This window comes from Centroberyx affinis, unplaced genomic scaffold, assembly GCF_046629955.1.
Source record: "Centroberyx affinis isolate AG114_WGS23_722 - 3 ecotype Tasmania unplaced genomic scaffold, CSIRO-AGI_Caff_v1 ptg000713l_1, whole genome shotgun sequence".
NCBI classification, from domain to species: Eukaryota; Metazoa; Chordata; class Actinopteri; order Beryciformes; family Berycidae; genus Centroberyx; species Centroberyx affinis.
Window position 1 is genome coordinate 229,789 of NW_027279330.1, and position 12,152 is coordinate 241,940.

Sequence of the window (12,152 nt, forward strand, 5' to 3'; positions counted from 1 at the left end):
AGCTGTTGACAGTGACAGACACAGCAGTGGGGTCCCTTTAAACGCGGCACCCGCATTTCTCGCCTCCCATTTCGACTCTAGCGAGGAAAAAGCGTCCTGGCGAGGCTTCCTCCGGCGGCTCCGACACCAAACTCCAACAACATAGTGTAAAGGGAGTCCGCCGCGCGCCACACGAGGAACACACACACACACACACGCACACACTTGTCTTTTGGCCTGCTCGTGCTTCAAGGCAGTGAGGCTGCGCGAGGAACTGAGGCGCTGGAAACAGGGAGCACGTGGGGCTTGATGTGCCCACCCTCCTGGCTATTGATGAGGCAGGGACTCCCAAAGTGGGGTCCGGGGACCCCCAAGGCTTAGATAAGAGGGTTCCAGTGGTCCCCTAGCCAAACGAGGCATAGTTTAATTTCTTCACACTTTAATTTCAAGATAGGACAGTGTATTACGGAAATATGTTGATCAGAGATTTCATTCTCACCTGTAAACAATTGTCCACTTCTGTACCAATTCAGCAGCATTGTTTTTTGTTTTTTTTATACACAAACCAAAATAACAGTAAGTAATCTACCAGGATTATATTAGGCTATAAAGGATATCATACCATGATTCATGCCACTGATATTAGTTTCATCATACACAACTCAACATAGCCTATAGATAGCTCCCATAGAGGTAGGATAGTGGCCAAAATTCCAAGGACCAAGGACCAAAATTCTGTAAATTTTCCAAATCTTAATTTTTTCCTCTGGATCCGCAGATTTTGGTCAGAGTTCAATATAATGTATACCGATAGTGGCTCGATAACATGACAACTACGCCCTATGACGACTATGATAATTGTTTGCCACAACTTATATTAAATAATGTTGAATTATACTGTGTTAACAAATAGTCCTACATTTATTGGGACATTTTTGTGTGATTCCCAAACTTTTAAAGTCCTAGAAATAACCCAAATAACTTTCCATGCATTTCCAGGCCTGCATGTTATCAATTTCCTTTGCCCAAAAAAACCTGTCAATAATATATTAATTTATTTTCTTTACCCGCTTATTTTTAGTCAAAAGTCACGGTGGGCTGGAGCCTATCCCAGTATACATTGGAAGGAAGGGAAACACTCTGGGCACGTCGATCTCATGGCCATAATATCATTTTTGGCAAACTGTTTGGCACTATGAGTAGAGGCTCGTAGAGAAATGGCAGTCAAAAGCAAAAGCAAGTGGCATCATGCTTGACACTGTAGGGCATATGACTAAAACAAGTTCCCAATTCAGTTCACTCACACACACAAGCTCACTGTTGTGCAAATGGTTTGGCCTTGGTCCAAATGTGTTTCATAAAGGTTATAATTATCATACTCTCATGAAAGTTGTGAGAGCGAGGGTGAGTCTGGCTGCAAAAATAAAAACCCAGTAGCTGTTCTCATATTGTGCCACCTAACTGAAAAATAACCCAAACCTGAAGCGGTTTTGTACAGAACGGCTAAATATTCAATTTATCTTAATTGAAACAAAATCCATTTATCATTGATTTGGTATAGAGCTGCTTGTTAAAGCTCTACTGTCCTAAAAACATGGATAATGCATAATGGATTTTTGATTGTGTTCATTGTTTTAGGGCCGTCCCACTGTTTGTCTCTCTTGCTCACATTTTCCATTACTTAGAAGGATTTTTTCCCCTTGTTTTGCTAGCTGCTGCTGCTGTTGTTGCCTGCTATCCTTGATCTCAACTGAACAAATCTGGATAAATAAGGGTTACATTTAAAATAAAAAAAAGCATGGAGGTTAGATATCAAATATTGTGCATGTCAGCTAGATGCTGGGCTGCTGCAGTGGTGAGCCAAACAGGTACATCAACCCACTCTTGCCCTTGACTGCTCATCACTTAGATGCCTCCCCTCCCCACTCGGCTCTCCTTTAACCTATAAGCACACAGTCAGCATTTATGGAGACAAAAGGAACACGTACCATCAATACACTTCCAGTTATTGGCTTTCCATAGCTTTACTTGAGCAACAGCTCTGTCTAAAAAGGGCAAACTGAAAAGCTTCATAGTTAAAACATTTATTTAAAAGCACAATAAAATAATGAATTCATTTTCATAGAAGAGCTGCCTATTTTTCAGAAGGTGATAACAAGGGTTGTTTCTGTTTGCTTGTCATATTCTGGGAATTACTGAGGCAAACATGGGAGAGATACTCAATTGAACATTTTCTGTTTTAGAATGTCGACGGTTTTTGTCCAAACGTGGCTTCTTTACTTCCTAAAAGTGACCAAGGATGAAGGACTAGTCACTGTGTGCCTCTGATGTAAGGTAATACCTCAAAGTCTATCCAGGTTGGTACTGGTTGGTACTGGTACTACTCAGTCTTTATTGGTAGGTGTGCTTATCCTTCAAAAACTGACGTGAAGGCAATACGGAGTGGCTCCCCACAGCTGCAGTGCACTACTGTGAACCGTCATCTCTCCTTCACAAAGCCAGTCCTTTGGCCCACCTTCAAAAGGCAGGAAAAAGCCATTGGACATTAATCAGGTAGTTTTCCGTCTCACAGATAGCGTGGGTCCTCCGCTCTCCCAACGCTTAGCCTGTTTGACCATCAACACCGGTACGAGTGGGATCTGCTCCAGACACGGCACTTAAGCTAATTGAGTAATGCCCCCTTCAGAAAAGCCTCATTAAATTCTCAATACCATGTGTTCCCGGACATAGCTGCTGAAAGACTCAAGTCAGCATGACATACAAAATATGGCCTGGGGGATAGTGCACAAGGGGGATTAGGGGTGGGCCAGAAAAATGATAATGGATACACTTCAAATCCTGGTCAAAATAGTTTCAGGGATGATACAGCAGCATTCTTCCACAACAAAAAATAAAGTAAAAAATAAAAAAATATATATATATCTCTATTTCCAAAAACAGCTGAATAACTTTAGGTTGCAGTAAGTACATGTTTAAAATATTTATTCAGTGTACACTTGCTTGACTTATTTTGATGAGTGTAAGTACTGCCTGATGTTGTCTGAGGTGGGATGTGCAGCTGCAAAGACTTACTACACCAGCTCCTTCACACTGGTTCCCGGTTAACAGTTTTTCCAGTTCTTTAAGATCATCAACTTAAGAAAATCACATTTGTCAGTGCTGAACCTCAACAATTTGTACCACAGTCCTGGAAAACGCTGAGGAGTCCATTTCTTCCCCACAAAGTGAGGCTGTTGGAGTTGAGGGCTGAAGAACAGTCTGCAGGTGTGACTCGTAGCTGGTGTCATGCATCCAGGTGCACGGCCTCTGAAGGAGTTCCCTGTCCAGCCCACAGATCCCCTCGGTGGGTGGGAGAGGAGTAGCCGGGGTAGGGCCCAGCCGGGACAGCAGTTCACAGTCCCAATCAGAGTCTGATGATGACGTAGAGAGTGCACCCAAGTCTGGGACAAGGGCAGACTCGATGCAAACAGAGGAGATGGAGTGGGAGAGGGATGGGTGAGACTCCTGGCTGGACTTGGTACAGTGAGATTTATCGCCAGAGAAGTGAGGCGGAGGATTAAGAATCCTGGTATTTGGGGACACTGGCCAAAATGGTTGAACTGTACCAGAGGTGCTACCAAAACCTAAAACACTGTCAGTCTGATTGGGCACCCAAGTGAAATTCTGTACATTAGGAACAAAGAATGTAGTAAGACCCTGCTGTTTGGTACCAAGCTTTTCCACAGTGCATGCACTGAACGTCGGCAAAACCTGCGTGGCTGACTTTGGTACAAGAGTGTCACCAAGGCTTAAGCTCTGTTGCAGACTCTTGTTCACATAAACCTGATCCACATTTGGTATGCAGTCTGTAGTGCTACAAATTGGGAGTTGGCAAGCTTCAGCCATTGGCATGATGTCACTTTCTGGTTTAGCAAAAGATTTATGCCCTTGTCCGGTCCAGCGAGCACTGTAGCCAAAGGTCAATGACGTCCTCCTCCTCTTGTTCGGGTTGTGCTCGGGGCTGGCTGACCGGCAGCGTTTTCTGGGGTTTGGTGCGGTCATCGACAGCCGAGGGAGGGAACGAGATCTGCGTGAAGCCAGCCTACTGCACTCCAAGCTGTTGTTGGAATGCATGAGCTCACTGAACCCTAAAAGAAGACCTTCTTGGTTTGATCCCTTTACTCCTTCTTCATGGTTCACACCAACAGGAGGAATGAGTGGGGTGGAGGTGGGGACTGGGACAGACTGAGACACAATTTCTACAGTTTCTGTTTCAGAACTGAGTGCTTCCATGTCTTCCTCTGCTCTGTACTGAGGACTACGACATTGAAGTAGGACTTGAGGACTGAGGATAGGGGGCTCTGAGTAAGGACTGTGGGGCTCCATGATGTGGCAAGGATCTAGGACTTGGGGGCTGAGGACTGGCGGTAGTGTGTACGGGTCAGAGGACTGACATAGGGTGTCAGGGCAGGGGGAAAGATGCTGAATATCAGGCGGTTGACTGGCTGGGCAGTGGGTGAGTAGCAGGGCATCCAGTAGGGGAATGGCTGGGCTTGGAGAGAGGGGCTGGCTGTCCGTGAGTGGAGCGGCTGGATTCAGGGTGGGAGGCTGAACACCTGGTGATGGGGTGGCAGGGGCGGGGGAGAGGGGTTTCATAGTAGGGCTGGGGACCAAGATGTTGAATGATGAACCTTGGGTCAGCAGGGCCTGAATGGCGTGTTCTGTCTCAGCGTCGGTGAGAGGCTCCAGCTCAGAGACACAGGCATCTTCAATGGCTGGAAGAGTTGGTAGGCTGGCAGGGTGACAACAAAAATCATCAACTTAAACATAAACTGGTACATAAATCCTTTTCCATAACATGAATATATCAAAATACACTTTGGATAGCGTGGAAACTTTGTGGCCCAATGAAAAAAGCTAATTATACAATGCACAGTTTCAGAATATTAGGACCCAAAAACAAGTAATAATCTCACCAGATGATCAAAACTAACCTGTTCAGTGCTTTTTCTGATTGTTGTGATGGACTGGGGTTGAATCCTGGCTGCATTTCAGCCACCAGCTGGTCCACCACACTGTAGTTAGAAGAATCTAGCACAAACTGACGGTGCTGATCGGACTGCAAGTGCTGCAAGGGAGAGGAAAGGTCATGATGAAAGGACAGTGACAGGCATAAACAGATACAGGCCAAACTCTGAAGGCAAAAACAGAACTTAAATACAGAAAACGAAAACACTGATCCGTAAAGAGAAAGATTCGCACCTCGTCCTGATTAGTGAAGGGCTGATGACAACATTCACAGTAAGCCAGGTCCTTTTTGCGTGGCCGCCAAGGTGAAGGGGTACAACTGAGTGGTGTTTCAGGTTCGTTCTGGATGCTGCTTGCAGCTTTATTCCTTTCCCTAATAAACAAAGAATGGACTTGAAACTAGAGGACAAGAAAACTGTTCATTATATCATTCAAGTACTTGATTTTGTCTAGTACTGTTTCTCAACTAGAGATTTATGCAATAAAACAAACCTGGTTTTATTTTCTCCTTGCTCTGTCAGTTTTTCAGGCCGAGGTGGCTCAAAGGGACTGAAGCAGCCCGAGTAGCATAGAGTGGGGAAGGTCATCGACTGCATATGCAAGGGCTTGTATTTCCTGGTTATGCAACAGTACAAGAGAATTCGATACAACAGTTAGAATGCAAGTGAAACAAAATATTTGGTGCAGGCAAAAGGTTAAACATTGAAAAACAAATCATAAAATTAATGCAGTGGATCTCTGTGTACAGCTGGAAAATAAACTTATTTCTCACCACTTTGGGAATTTGTTTATATAATATACAATGTCCTATTGCACAATTGAGGTAGACCCCAGCTAAGTAACCTCCACCTGTTTCAGATGTCATGGGTTCAATTTCTCGTAGCATGGGACCAATCCCTTAGCCAGGGCCCTTTAATTAATTGAAATGACAGGGCTGATGAAAAGAACTGTTAGCACATAGAGATCCCCTGCAGGACCAGGCAGTGCTGCCTGGAAAGCCTTGTCGAATAGAAATCGTATCCGCTTGAGCTCTGGGCTCCTGGGGAGCAGCTTCACGATGGCACTTGTCACATTACCCGACGGAACTCCTTAACAGGTTCAATTAAGAAAATCACCTGGGTTGAAACACAAGCCTCCACAACCAGCGCCCAGTGGGGTAGTAAGAACAGAGACACAGGGCCAGGTCACTGCCACCCATTGTCGTTTCACAGTCATTAGGAATTGAGATGTGGAAAGCACCTAATCTGATGCTAAACAACCATTACGCTAACACGGCAGGTCTAGAAAATACCGTTCCCTTTGCTTATACCTTGTCTTTCTGCTGAATTCTAGCTCTGCTTTCTTCATTAACTGGTTTGAGAAAAGAACAGCTAGTGCGTGAAGCTGGGCCAGAGCCGTGAAATAGACTTTGGGCCATGGATGTGGTAGCGAATCACCCCTACTACCCTCTTGGAGGTCATGATTAAAATTTAAACATTTCTGTGAGCCAAGCTCCCCATCTGTCTGAGCCCCATACCCCGTTGGTCTACCTTTGTGGGCAGGAATAGAGGATTCAGGTAGAGGGTGAGGATCCCTTTACATTGGAAAGGGAGGTCAAGGAGAGTTTAGAGGGATTTTTGGAGAGGAAAGTCAGGCACTGTGGAGCCACAGGTCCTGAAGTGTACTGTTGCACTTGAATTCAAATTCCCCTCCTGTGCTGCAGAGTAAATAAATCTAACAGAAATTGCAGTGAATGAGGAATCAAACCCACCTGCTTAAGTCTTCAACTTTAAGGTAGGGGGACCTCAAAGCTGCGGCTGTGGAACAGGAGAAATGACAAGTGATTGGGGATAGAAAAGCAAATAAATTTACACATTACACATCTATAGCTATAGAAATAGATACAATATGGTAGGGAAATAAATACATTAGCAGCATCTGCATGCGCATAAACTAACCTTTGACAACACGAGCAGCATGATGTTTGTTGTTAGTCCTCTGCAAATTAAAAAAAATAATTAAAAACAAATAGGGCAAGCCTGCAATGACTCATAAATAATCAGGAACAAAGACTGATGCTTGAATATGAATTTCAAGGGTTCTTCATCATAGCATTTTCATAAGGCCTAACAAATTACATTACATTTTTAATGGATGGACATTTTTTTTTCCAATTCCACTTCAGTCTTGCCTTGAAGCATCATAATTCCCTTTCAAAACTTTTTGGCCTTTTATCAACATTCATAATTTTGAATTTTGCTTGCTTGTCTTTTCAAAACAACACATTACCTCTGGCCTCTTGTGTTTGGTACTGAAGCTCTCTCGGGTCAGCTGTTTCAAGTATAAAAGGACATCTTAAACTACATTAAGGAACAACAATACAAGAGTGTTCTGTGGTTGATAACCTGATATTTCTGTGTTGGTCCATGGCAGAGTTCTTCAGTTTATTTCAGCAACACACAGCAGCATGGAGCAAAATGTAAGCACTCACATGGTGCCATCTGCTGTAAGCAGAGGTTTACTGCACTACACAGAGGTGAGGACAGACACTCAAGAAAAATGTTTTCATAAATTCATGTCATAACGTTGCTGTGTGAGATTCTTCTGACATTAACAGTCAAGTCAGTCAAAAGGATACCATCCACAAGCAAAATCTTCACTCCCCATGATCGAGCGTTGTCCAAAACACTGTTCCCCTGCAGTCGTTCCTGTGAGGCAGATCAGGTTTTAAGGACTGTCAGAAATATCCACAAACTAAAGCCCATAGACAATCATGTTATCAAACACAACTGTGCTGCGACTACTCACATTGTTGCGAATGGCTTTTTCAAGTAGGGCCTTCCCCCGGCTGCCACAGCCCTGCAGAGACAAATATAGCACAGATCAGATGATTCATTTTAGAGTATATATTGCGATCATACCCAATGCTGTATTAAAACATCTGTTACACTATCATTAAAACTTGGAATCCATAAACTCAGTTTAGGGTTTGAACCATTACCATAACTTTTCATGGCAAATACCAATTCTGAGTACAAAACGAAGTACACACAACTAATAAATCTGTCACAGCGGATGCACTCTGCTTGGTTTTAGTGAAATTTTAACTTCTGTATCAATACCAGTCCAAGTATCACACTTTCAATTCAAATTGAAAGCTACAGTAAAAAAGTAATGTAATAAACAAATTACAGAACAAATGGAACAAATCACATGGAGCATGAAAATTAATCTGAAGCATCATTCTCAGGTCCTGTGTTTGGCAAAATTGATCTGTGTGTAAATAGACAGTTTTATCCAATGATGTATGATTGTGAGTGATGTTTTATGCAATCTGAAGGTTGAAAATATGTGAAGTTCTGTAACAGAGGTACTGAAAACTGACTCTGAAAAACATCAAATATGGCCAAAACTTAAATTAAGAATCTTGAGGCAGATATAATCAGAAGCCAGCATTTAAGTGTTAATGCTCTAACTTTTATGTGATTTTGCTATTGTCAAATGTTGTATCTTTCTCGTCTGCAACAAGCTCATCATGAAGCTGCCTTTTAGTCTATCTTAACAGATTTTTTATCTGGTTAAATAGAAGTGAGATAAAAAAAAAAAACATGACTACTATTCTACTTCCATTGATTAACTCATGGGTACGTTTTTAAAACCAGCAAAGTTTTGTGAAACATGTGAGAGTGAATGCTCAGTACCATCGGTCTAGGAGGGCCAGATCGCTGTTTGTTGATGCTGCTGATGGCACTCTCCCTCTGCTTAGTGGGGCCATGGGCTTCTTCACTCCAGTTTGTCCCCGTTTTGGTAGCCACACACCTCAGCTCCTTCAGGCCCTCTTGGCTTCCAGTCACAACGAAGCTCACATCCTTGTGTAGAAAACTCTCAACCCTCTTCAGAAGAAGAAAACAACATCCACTCATCAATCTCTGTTGAGCGACAACAATCATTTTTCTTCTACTTTTCTTTATACAGAATCTAACTTGACCTTCAGTAGGTGTGCAAGTTGTTATCAGCTGGGTGTCTACTTTTCTAGGAGGTCAATGCCTTGTCTGCAGGGGTCAACAACAGAATAATCCACAGGCTGCTTCACATGTTGCCAATTGGATTTGGTGAACAATAGAACTTTGTACAGTAGGTAAGATGAAAGAGGTCCTATAGGCAGCTTAGTTCAAATCCACCTTATATATGCCATTTTGATTGAATAGTTTCAGACACTTTCAAATAATGTACCAATGTTTCCCATACATAGGCTCATTACCACAGTATTAGCACAACCACCACAAGTAGTGGTCAATGTATAGAATTTCATCTAAATCTATCTGTAACGCTGCGCCTAATGTGCGCATCACGTCATGTCTGTCATCTAGTGATGCTCGGATCAGTAGCATTGTACTCAGTCTGACAGAGGCCCCAGATGTGAAAACTAAAGTGAAACTTAAAATTCGACAATGTGCTCCAACCTCGCATGTGTTAGTAGTGGTATTTGTAAACAGTAACTTGATACTTTTTAATCAGAGATGTGTAAAACTGATCAACACTCAGATAGAAACATGAGTGCAGTGCAAAGACTGGCATATCGCCCTGTACACAGCTGGATTCACCGCTCTCACTGTAGGTAAGGCTGCATATGCATATGGCTGGGAGGTTAACGGTAAAGAGAAAACGAGGAGACAGAATTCAACCATTTAAAAATGGTCATTCCTGAATCAGAAATAATCTGCATACTCATACTGGTTTTGTAGAGACAAAACATAGCTCTAAGACTGTTTCTTAGGGGAAAAAAGTCAAAGTTGTACAGACTTGACTGAAATTTGCCATCGATATCACCACAGGAAACAAGCTGGAGGACTTGAAACTTAACAAAACAAAAGTTTCTTAAAAGAAAAAAGAAAAACACCATGCACTGGAACACAATAGTAGTGGTTTTAGCTAGTGCACTGCCTTCAAACCAGAGAGAAATTATTGCCTCTGGCACTGATCAATGCTAAGTGTGCCTTTGAAGACAGACAATCTGACATAATGGCCAAATTCTAGTAGAACATTTTACATGTGAAATAATGTTTTGGACCTGGATCTAACCTGACAACAATTCCTGTACACAATAAAACATTCTACTTTTCTCCCCACAGCATCTGTACAAATCGTAGGATCCACATGCACTTTTCCTTCATCTTCACACATAAACCCCTCTCTCTGCTAACTTACCCCTCCAAGAAGGGATATGGCCTCCACCAGCAGGGCAGCTGAGCGGCTCTTCACACTGTCCAGGTAGAAGCACTTCCCCTCCAGCTTCCTCTGCCCAGGACACAGTGCACCCAGGAGGCCTCCCTCCTCCGGAAGCTGCTGCTGCATAATCCTGGTCCAGTAAAGGAGCTTACAGGACACACCAGGATCCTCTTTAAAAGACAGAGCAAGACACTGGTGTCAATAACATGTTCCATTTTTATACAGCCTGTAATTTTCTCTCTCAAGCTCAGAATTTGAATTAAAAAGAGCATGGCAGCCTGATATTGATTAGTTTATCCTGATAAAAAAATAAACACATGCATAAATGACCCTGAGGGCCAGGTGGCCCTTATATAGACTAGCACTAGTCTAATAACTTGGTTTTGATAAGGCGTGTCAAAAAAGTGCTGTGGAACCCAATACAGGGTTTCCACCGTGGACCTCATGTAAACTTCAACGATTGTGGCAGAGCATATTCATGACGTGGCGGTGACATTCATTGGCGTGGCTGAGCTTTTTTTCCAGAGAAGAAAGGTTTATAGGGATATAAGGGGTATATGTAGTCTGGTTTCCACTAGAGTGTCAGGTGAAGCTAGTCAGTGCTAGTCAAATTTTAAATAATCAGTTTGCTCCAAACAATATTGTGACTTTCTACAACTTGCCATCTTGCTGAGTTTCAAATGCGTAGTTTTTAATTCTGTAAACTAAACATTTTGAGATTACTCTTGCCCTGGTAAGCCCCATTGTCTATTGAACGTAAAGCTGTAAAATGCATCCCGACTTATTAATGGAACTTTTTATTTATTTATTTTTAGATGTACTGAAATGTATTAAATCCCTAGCTTTCTTGCGTGTTCTTTCTGATTGTATGAGACAGAAAGTCCTGTCAAACTCCAGGCGACATGTCGCTGTGTATTGTTGCCTTGCTTATCATTAGTAAACATACACCCCTTGTACACATGACTGGTAACGTGGATACATGTGATCCACTAAGCAGTATTTATTTCAATACATGGCCTTTACCTGTTGTTCCTACGATGTACTTCCACCATAATAAGGCGTGAGGACAGCATTAAACATTGCGAATTACTTTTAAGAGACACAGAGCTTTATTATGCTAATACGGGGAGACGTGTGCAACATTACACAGAGCAGCTGCAAAACGGCCCAAACACAATATAGTTAATTGTTCAATTACTACAAAAACAACAGAAAATAAATTGGGGGGCTGCAGATCAAAGCATAACAGATTACATTAACCTAGCTTGAGCAAGTACATCTTGAAGCATCTAAAAGGTTTCCCTAAAAAATATGTTTACTAAAATAGCATAGCTTAACTATTAGCTAGCTAGATAGTTAGCTATTGACCCGTTAGCTAGCCAGCTTGCGTCAAACTGGCAAACGTCTGACAATCTAGGCAAGAGAAACTGGTTAGCTAGTTTGCAATCTGGATTAATTATACTAGTAAAATGACTTTAATCTGGTGAAAGACCAAAAAAGGAAACTAGCTCACTTACTGTTTGATTACTGTGCGGAAGATATTGCGCTAAGGCTTCTATTGATTGTACGCCCGTAGGTTAGCCGAGGGGGCAACCGCCGCTTTTTTAAAAACACACGCGGAGAAGTGCACATAATCAACGTCATATCCGATGTAATGCCGCCTTCAAGTGCTCTTTGTACGCTCCTCCTTCCGAGCTCCACAGTGGCAAATGCGACTTGCCCCGCATTCGGGTACTTTTCGTCGGAAATGGGACATTTCAGTGGACCTTTTTCATTTGACCATTCGACAATCGAACCTGTAACCATTTGACAATCTACCCTCGGGTCAGGAGCATTATACCAAATGAATCACACCAATATGCGATATCCCTGCTGCGCACCCACACCCACACTCATCCTGCTTTTAGCCGACTGAAGGAAGACCTCCAGGGCACCTTCTACTGCCATTGGTTGGATGA

General features: G+C 42.7%; 1 long non-coding RNA gene across 1 annotated transcript; it reads right to left on the minus strand.

The window, feature by feature from the left end:
- Positions 1-7,611: 7,611 nt before the first annotated feature.
- Positions 7,612-8,758, minus strand: LOC139644145 (uncharacterized). Its single transcript, XR_011695126.1, has 3 exons — positions 8,667-8,758; positions 7,774-7,824; positions 7,612-7,673 (listed from the first exon to the last, which is right to left on the minus strand). It is a non-coding gene; the product is annotated as an uncharacterized lncRNA (long non-coding RNA).
- Between the last annotated feature and the right edge of the window lie 3,394 nt (positions 8,759-12,152).